The 8815-nt window shown below is 41.2% G+C and overlaps 1 long non-coding RNA gene across 1 annotated transcript; it reads left to right on the top strand.

Annotated features, from left to right (window-relative positions):
- Positions 1-711: 711 nt before the first annotated feature.
- Positions 712-7209, top strand: LOC138853367 (uncharacterized). The gene is made up of 2 exons (XR_011392559.1): positions 712-1131; positions 5736-7209. It is a non-coding gene; the product is annotated as an uncharacterized lncRNA (long non-coding RNA).
- Positions 7210-8815: the final 1606 nt, after the last annotated feature.

Here is an 8815-nt window from a genome sequence, read left to right as displayed (position 1 = left end):
TTGCTTTACTGCCCCATTTGTGGAGTGGGGCTTTGTCTGTTGTTTTTAGTAACTGTGGGACGACCCCCGTGTCCATGCTCCCTCTCCATAGGATGGAAAAGGCTCGTGATAGGGGCTTCTTGCAGTTCTTGATGAACACAGAGTTCGATGAGTCTGACCCTGGGGCAGTGTGCATGGGCATGTCATTTATCGCCTGTTCGAAGTCATTTGGCGTCAGGATAACATCGGATAGGCTTGTGTTAACCAAATTTTGTGTCTCTCTCATAAAAAAATTCGTTTTGATCTTCGACTCTCAGTCTGGTTAGCGGCTTGCTAAAAACTGAGTCATATTGGGACTTGAGTAGCTCACTCATTTCCTTGCTGTCATCTGTGTAGGACCCATCTTGTTTAAGTAGGGGCCCAATACTGGATGTTGTTCTCGACTTTGATTTGGCATAGGAGAAGAAATACTTTGGGTTTCTTTCGATTTCATTTATGGCTTTTAGTTCTTCCCGCGATTCCTGACTCCTATAAGATTCCTTTAGCTTGAGTTCGATGCTTGCTATTTCTCTGACCAGTGTCTCCCTACGCATTTCAGATATATTGACCTCTTTTAGCCGCTCTGTTATTCTTTTCCGTCGCCTGTAAAGGGAGCGCCTGTCTCTTTCTATTTTACATCTACTCCTCCCTTTTCTTAGAGGAATAAGCCTTGTGCATACATCGAGTGTGTTATGGGGCTATAGGACCCAACATGTATTTATAAGTAACAGTTACTCTGGAATACCTAATTATATTGAATTGATGGGGACTTTGCTCTAAATGTCAGAAGGACTGATCAACCTATGACTGAGGCAGCTGGGTCAAGCCTATTTTTCTCAATATAATAGGTTATACTATAGACACATAAACACACAAATTTAAATAAGTAGTTTATAAAGTTGTATTTCCTTTTGTAGAAGTAAAATTAAGGTGTGGTAGAATTGTGGTAACTGGAGAATTGTGCTTGGCAACAGTCTTTTGTTTTGGTGGGAGGAGCTTAGCCTCTTTCTCTCTCTCCCTCGCACTGACTCGGTCTCTCTGTGGCTGGCCTTCAACCTGGCAGGATCTCTGGGTCCTTCTTCTATCTTTTGGGGCATTATGTGTGCTCCAGGGGTGAGTTTTTTATAATTTAAGTTGTGACCACCATACCCAGGGTGACTAAAGTGTGTCAAAACACTGGTTAGCCCAGAGTTATGTCAAGGAGAGAGAGGACTAAAGTTGTTGAGATATACCATGTGGGAGAACAGCTATGCAGTGTGTAGATCGTTGTTTTGAAAATGTGAGGCTGTAATTGTATATTCTGTACATATCTATTGAGAATACAGTTATATTTTTATAGTAGTAGTTTACATAACCTGTGAAGAGGGCTGGTGAAAGGGTATCAGAGACACTAAGGATGATCAGCCATGATGTAAGTATTACCCCTAGACAAATAAGACCATTAAGTAAAAGCTACCCCCACACTAGAACATGTAGTGAGAACCTTACTATCAAAGTAATAAGGGACATAACAACGTAACATGGGAGCTTGACCGGGAGAGTTATTTGACTGCTAAAATAACTCAAAACATTCTTTGAACTATATGTGCTGGTATGGGGTAATAACAGTTGCATGTTTCTGGTAGAAGATTTACCAAGGTGGTGTCAGTGGAAGTGTTGTTTTCATATATTAGTTTACAGGTTGTTTTTCTCCTAAGGTGGGGGGAAAGGGAGTAACACATTTTTGTTGTGGTTATGGTAAGTGCTATGTGCATAGTTTACATTCAATTTGTGTTATTTTATGTGCCTGTGGGAAAACTTTGTCCACTGATACTGTAAGAGGGAAGCAAGTGTTTAAAGATAAAACTATGTCAGAAGATGAGTCTTCAGATTTTTTAGGCTTCAGGGAAGAAGGTAATAATTCATCAGTAAACATGCCTGTTAATAGTGAAGATGAGGAATCACCTACTCCAGGTGATATGGAAATGGAGAGAATGAGACTTAAATTAGCAGTACTAGAGGCTCAGATGAACTTAATGAAAGCTAAGGAGGAAGAACGTCAAAGGTTAGGAGGTTCAGAACAAGAGCCTGAGCAGTACTTTAACATAACTAAAGCTGCAAATTTTGTCCCTAAGTTTACAGAGAGTGACCCAGATAGATATTTTTCTTTCTTTGAGAAGACTGCTTTGGAGCAAGGTTGGCCCAAACAGAAGTGGGCTACCCTAGTTCGCACACAACTTGTGGGTAAAGGATTCCAGAGAGTAGAGACTCTGGAGGGGCAAGATTTTTCTGATTATGATAAGATTAAAGAGGAAGTATTGCTTGCATACCAAATGATACCTGAGAAATATAGACAAAAGTTCAGGAATCAAAAATTTCAGGATGGGCAGACCTTAACTGAGTTTGGGAATGAGAAACTGTTCCTTTTTAAGAAATGGGTTTGTTCTAAAGGAGTTAATAAAGACTATAACAAATTAGTAGATCTAATGGTTCATGAGGAATTGTACAATACAATCCCTGTTGACCTCAGAGAATATTTGGAGGACAAAAACCCAGATAATCTTTCAGAAGCACTGGATCTAGGTGACCGATTCTTGGCTCGCAGGGAATTGGTAAGTAAAAACAGTCATGCTCCTGAAAATTTCCCCACTCATTCTAAACCTTATTCCAAGTCCTATGGTCATAAAGGTAAGTGGGACAAGAATTTTCAGGGACAAATGAAGGCTGAGGTGCCCTCTAAAATAGAAGGAAAAGGTAAGTCAGCTGGAGTTCAAAGTTTACTTAGACAATCAGATGTTTCAGATCCTCGAGTAAACAGTACCAGTCCTACACCAAATGGTAAAAATACCTTTAAGAGTTTTATCTGTTATTACTGTAACAAAACTGGACACACACAAAAGTTTTGCTGGTCAAGGCGGCGAGATCAGGAAAGGGAGGAACCACCCCAGAGGACTCTAACTGCAGAGATACATCCAGTTGCCTGCATTAGGTCTTCAAGGCAAGGTGAGGAGGAACCTTTGGATCTAGACCCCAGGATGTGTATATTTTCTAGTAGGTCCACAGTTGGTTTGCAAAAGAATGTAGGCAGAGTTGAGAACATATTGTCCTTGAGAGATGGATGTAGCACCTACTCTTTGCTACGCGCTGGAGTGCTACCAGTGTCTAAGGATACCTATACTGGGGTAGATATATTGTTGAAGGGTATTACGGGTTCAACCATAAGGACACCTGTATACAAATTATGGGTAGAATCTGCATACCAAGTTGGCTATCTCCCTGTAGGTATCTCCGATGAAATTCCCTTCGAAGGGGTCGACCTCTTATTAGGGAATAATGTTATGGGCCTGTTAGACAGTGAGGAACAACTAGTTTGGGGGAAACCAAGTCCGAAATGTTGGGAGGAAATGGCTAGGAAAACCCTGCCAGACCTTCTCCCTGATGGTTCCACCATGAGAAGTATGGCTCATGATCATGCTACCAACAGTCTTCATGATATTTCTCATGAGGATGGTGAGGGCTTAAGTTTGGTAACTCTGCTTTCTGATGTTGAACTGCAGTCAACTGAAGAAAAAGATGTTCCAGCCAGAGCTGAGCATGATTGGAGAATGGATCAGTTAAATAGTGTGAGAGAGGCTGCACCTGCTAGGGTGCAATTAATTTCTGTGCAGGAAAATGTCGCTGTTGCTGAGGAAGAGATTTTACAGTTAAATAAGTGTTTTCATTTCAGGGAGGAAACTCTTATAAAGAATTCACCTCTGTTTGCAGTATCGATGGAAGGAGAACAAGGGCTTTGTCCCCAGGTGGTGATGTCCAAGGTTTCCAGGCATTTCTTCTGGTCTCAGCTGTGGGAGACTGTCAGAGAGCATATTGAGACCTATCATGCCTTTCAAATTATAGGGAAACCTAGTCGAAGTATTAAACCTGTTCCCCTTCAGCCGATTTCAGCACCAGGTGAACCCTTCAGCAAGCTGGTAGTGGATGTCGTTGGCCCACTCCCAAGGACCAGAATGGGAAATGATTATTTACTCACAAATATTTGCTCCACTACCAGGTACCTGGAAGTAGTCCCTCTGCATAAGATAACAGCTCATGTAGTCTTAAGGGCTTTGATGAAGTTCTTTTTTCATGTTGGTTTTCCACAAGCAGTGCAAAAAGACCAGGGGCCTAACTTTACCTCAAAGTCTTTTAGAAATGTTTTGAAGGAATTAAAAGTAGAGCCTAACTTTGCAATGGCCTATCACCCTCCATCTCAAGGGGAAATAGAGAAATTACATCAAGCCCTCAAGACAATGATGCAAGCCTATGGTATAGACAATACTAACAACTGGGATGAGAGGATCCCTTTCTTTGTATTTGCTGAGTGGGGAAGCACTTTGGAATTTCTGAGCTATTGGCTTGGGGAGGATGGTGATGCTCCCCCCTCGGAGCTTTTTCTCAGTTTCAGATACTGTTTGGCTCGTATGAGGTGGATGGTACCAGTGAACGTGCCCATCAACCAGACCAGGATGATGATGTGGGACCATAATATGGACCATGATACTCTGGAGGCTGGAGAGGAAGTGCTGATACTGGAGCCAATTCAAGTGAAAATCTGTATGTCAAGTTGCTGTGAGCTGAACATGTTGTGGGGGAAGTTCCCAGTGGTTAGATATAAAACCCACACCCCTGAGCAGAAAAAGAATGAGTATAATGTACACAGTAACCGGTCAAAGGGTTTGAAGTTGTGTCAAAAATTCAGAGAGACCAATGTTTTAATGGAATGTAAAGGGCTGCAAAACAATCTGTATGAAATACCAAAAGCGTATTTAAGAAATAACGTGTGTGTAAAAGATTTTGGGAAATGCATGCTTGGGTTTAATGAGAAAAATGTTGGAGAGTTGGCTCAGCCACCTTGGAACTACGTATATAAAAGTTGGGATGTCAGTAATGGGGAAAAATTGAAACTCCATGAGGAAATTGTTAAGGAAACTGAGCCAATTCAACAATTTTTGTGTGGGAAAAATCTGTATGAAAAATTGGAGATGGAGGAAGAAGTGAAATTCTTCCAACACCAGTTTGTAGTGCTTAGTGAGAGTCAGTGGGCATTCCCATGCTTCATGGTTCCCAAATTAGATGGCACCCTGGGCATAAACACTGACTACCACAGAGTACGTTTAACAACTAAGGTTTACAGAATTAGAAAGATTGATACTTATGCACTAAAAGATGCAAACATTTTAAATAAGCTAAAACATGGAAGATGTGATTTCCATGGCCTGTGTTCCAGTACCATTTTAATGTGTGTAATGCAAATTGTGTTCATTGTGTGCTTAAAATTTGTGTGTGAGATGGAACGTGATGGTGTTTGTGTAAACTTGATGTATCCAACCTGGGTGCAAAGAGAAGTCTTTGGTGTTTGTTGTTGCACTGCGAGAGGTTGCAGAACTGTTATTGTCTATGAACAACCTTCTAAGTTTAAATGTCAACATTTTACCACAGGAAAGAAAATTTTCATTTTGGGGCTGGCTATTCAGCATTTGTACATGTCTCAGGATCTCTTCATCCTGTTCCTGTGTATAGTGACTAAAATCAGACTCTTAAAATGGGCTTTGTTCCTACAGCCTTTTAATTTGAAAGTTAAATATATAAAAGGCTCAGAGAATGTGGTTGCTGATGCTCTTTCTAGATGTTTCATGTAGATGCATGGTGCATACTTTGTACATAGTGTTTGTCATGTGCTGACCTTGTTGTTTTTGCAGTGAACTCTCGGCGAGCCTGAGTACTCTCTACCAGCCGTCTGACTGTAAAGGAGTTGAGTCGGAGCCAAAAGTGTGACGAGGGTCAGGGTGTACGTGAATGTGAGTTGAGGCAGTGGTTGACAACCTTCGGTAACATGAGACGTTCAGGAAGGTATGTGATGTTGTGTCTTGGTGTGCTCTATGTACAAAACGGCCCGACGATTTGCCTTTGTGGTCCCTTGGACCCCTCCATGTTCTATGACAGCCTCCTCTTAATAAGTTTGGAGGATCTGTGTGGAGTGGGACCTCGGAAGATGGGCTTAAGTGCCTGACCATGTTAAGGATCGTGAGTGTTGACTGGAAGTCTCACTGTTTGGTTCGGCCACCAAGTGAGAGACACCTTGACATGTTTTGTGAAGTTTCCTGCCTGGGGTACACCTGACTGCTCTGGGTTTGGCTCTACTCTCGTCTCCTGATCAGGAAGATGCCACCCTGGAGTACCAGTTGCTTGCTGGATTACCGTAGCAGAGGCACAGGCCTGTTGGTGCGGGCTTTCACAGTGGGCATTGTGTGCAAAATTTTGCATTGTAATGTGTATTGTTTAAAAGTCACTAAAATTGTAAATAGTTACACACTTGAGTATATGGGTATGGTTAAATTGCTTTTCTAAATAATTCTGCAATCTCTTGTAAATAACAGTAAAGTGAAGAGTAGTTATGGTGCTGGGAAAATGTAGCATTTCTAGTAGTCTTGTTTACCGCCTTCAGACTTAAGCAATATACTTTTACTAGCCGTATCCTGAGGGACACAGCTAGCTTTTGTGAGACTTCGTCTGGAGGTGGGGGTGTTATGGGGCTATAGGACCCAACATGTATTTATAAGTAACAGTTACTCTGGAATACCTAATTATATTGAATTGATGGGGACTTTGCTCTAAATGTCAGAAGGACTGATCAACCTATGACTGAGGCAGCTGGGTCAAGCCTATTTTTCTCAATATAATAGGTTATACTATAGACACATAAACACACAAATTTAAATAAGTAGTTTATAAAGTTGTATTTCCTTTTGTAGAAGTAAAATTAAGGTGTGGTAGAATTGTGGTAACTGGAGAATTGTGCTTGGCAACAGTCTTTTGTTTTGGTGGGAGGAGCTTAGCCTCTTTCTCTCTCTCCCTCGCACTGACTCGGTCTCTCTGTGGCTGGCCTTCAACCTGGCAGGATCTCTGGGTCCTTCTTCTATCTTTTGGGGCATTATGTGTGCTCCAGGGGTGAGTTTTTTATAATTTAAGTTGTGACCACCATACCCAGGGTGACTAAAGTGTGTCAAAACACTGGTTAGCCCAGAGTTATGTCAAGGAGAGAGAGGACTAAAGTTGTTGAGATATACCATGTGGGAGAACAGCTATGCAGTGTGTAGATCGTTGTTTTGAAAATGTGAGGCTGTAATTGTATATTCTGTACATATCTATTGAGAATACAGTTATATTTTTATAGTAGTAGTTTACATAACCTGTGAAGAGGGCTGGTGAAAGGGTATCAGAGACACTAAGGATGATCAGCCATGATGTAAGTATTACCCCTAGACAAATAAGACCATTAAGTAAAAGCTACCCCCACACTAGAACATGTAGTGAGAACCTTACTATCAAAGTAATAAGGGACATAACAACGTAACAGAGTGCCATCAAGTTAATCTGTTCTAGGCAAAAGTTGGGGTCTGTGTTGCTTAGTATATCTTCCCAGCTTATATCGGTTAGGACTTGGGTTTACTTGGTCCCACTTTATGTTTTTGTTATTGAAGTTGAATTTGGTGAATGCTCCCTCGTGACTAGTCTCATTATGTCGGTCTGGGGCTCCACGCATACATGTCTGAACCTCAATTATATTGTGATCTGAGTATATTGTTTTTGATATGGTGACATTTCTTATCAGATCATCATTGTTAGTGAAGATGAGGTCTAGTGTATTCTCCAGTCTAGTAGGCTCTATTATTTGCTGGTTTAAATTGAATTTTGTGCAGAGATTTAAAAGCTCGTGTGAGTGTGAGTTTTCATCAGAGCTGCCTCCTGGTGTTATTACTGCAACAATATTATTTGCTATATTCCTCCATTTTAGGTGCCTTAAGTTGAAATCCCCCAGGAGCAAGATGTTGGGTGCAGGAGCTGGAAGATTTTCCAGACAGTGGTCAATTTTTAACAGCTGTTCCTGGAATTGCTGGGATGTTGCATCCGGAGGCTTGTAGACTACCACAATGACTAGGTTTTGGTTCTCGACCTTTACTGCTAAAACTTCCACTACATCATTTGAGGCATTTAGCAGTTCTGTGCAAACAAGTGACTCTGCAATGTACAGGCCAACCCCCCCCCTCCTTTTGCCTGTTCACTCTGTCACATCTGTATAGGTTGTAACCTGGGATCCATATTTCGTTGTCCAAGTGATCCTTTATGTGGGTCTCAGTGGAAGCCGCGAACATTGCCTTTGCCTCTGCAAGCAGTCCACGGATGAAAGGTATTTTGTTGTTTGTTGCTGGCTTTAGACCCTGTATATTTGCAAAGAAGAATGCCATCGGACTGGTGGTATTGTTGGTACTGGGGGGGGGGGGATTTTTTTTCCGGCATTAGTATCTGTATCTGTATCTAATAGAAGCTTATATAAAACATCGTTTGATGAATTTTCAAAAAGATCGGCAGAAAAGCAAATGAAGAAAACAGACAAAATTTACGAAAAACTACATTTGGCAGGACGCAGGGCCAAAGTGGTACTTAGAAAAGTGTTTTTGACACTTGTGACTGATAGAACACTTCTAATTCCATCGTTCCTTGTTCATAGATTGGTAATAAACCTTATAGTCATTCTTAAAAAAAGATAATGTTTCTATGTTTCAAGACATTTAGGAAGATGTCTCCCTTGTTTACCCACACAAATCTGAAAATATTTGGGATACGTCAAAAATCGGAACAAGATCGTGTAGAGCAATCATTCTTCCATGTTTGTTGAGAGAATCAGATCAATTCGTTCATAAATATTGGCTGTACGGCCCCAAATAGGTAAATAACTTACTTCCGAGATATAGGCCGATACGCGCTGCTGCCCAGGTAT

This window comes from Cherax quadricarinatus, chromosome 29 (assembly GCF_038502225.1).
Source record: "Cherax quadricarinatus isolate ZL_2023a chromosome 29, ASM3850222v1, whole genome shotgun sequence".
In the NCBI taxonomy this organism is placed as follows: Eukaryota; Metazoa; Arthropoda; class Malacostraca; order Decapoda; family Parastacidae; genus Cherax; species Cherax quadricarinatus.
This window is presented reverse-complemented; position numbering and strand designations above follow the sequence as displayed.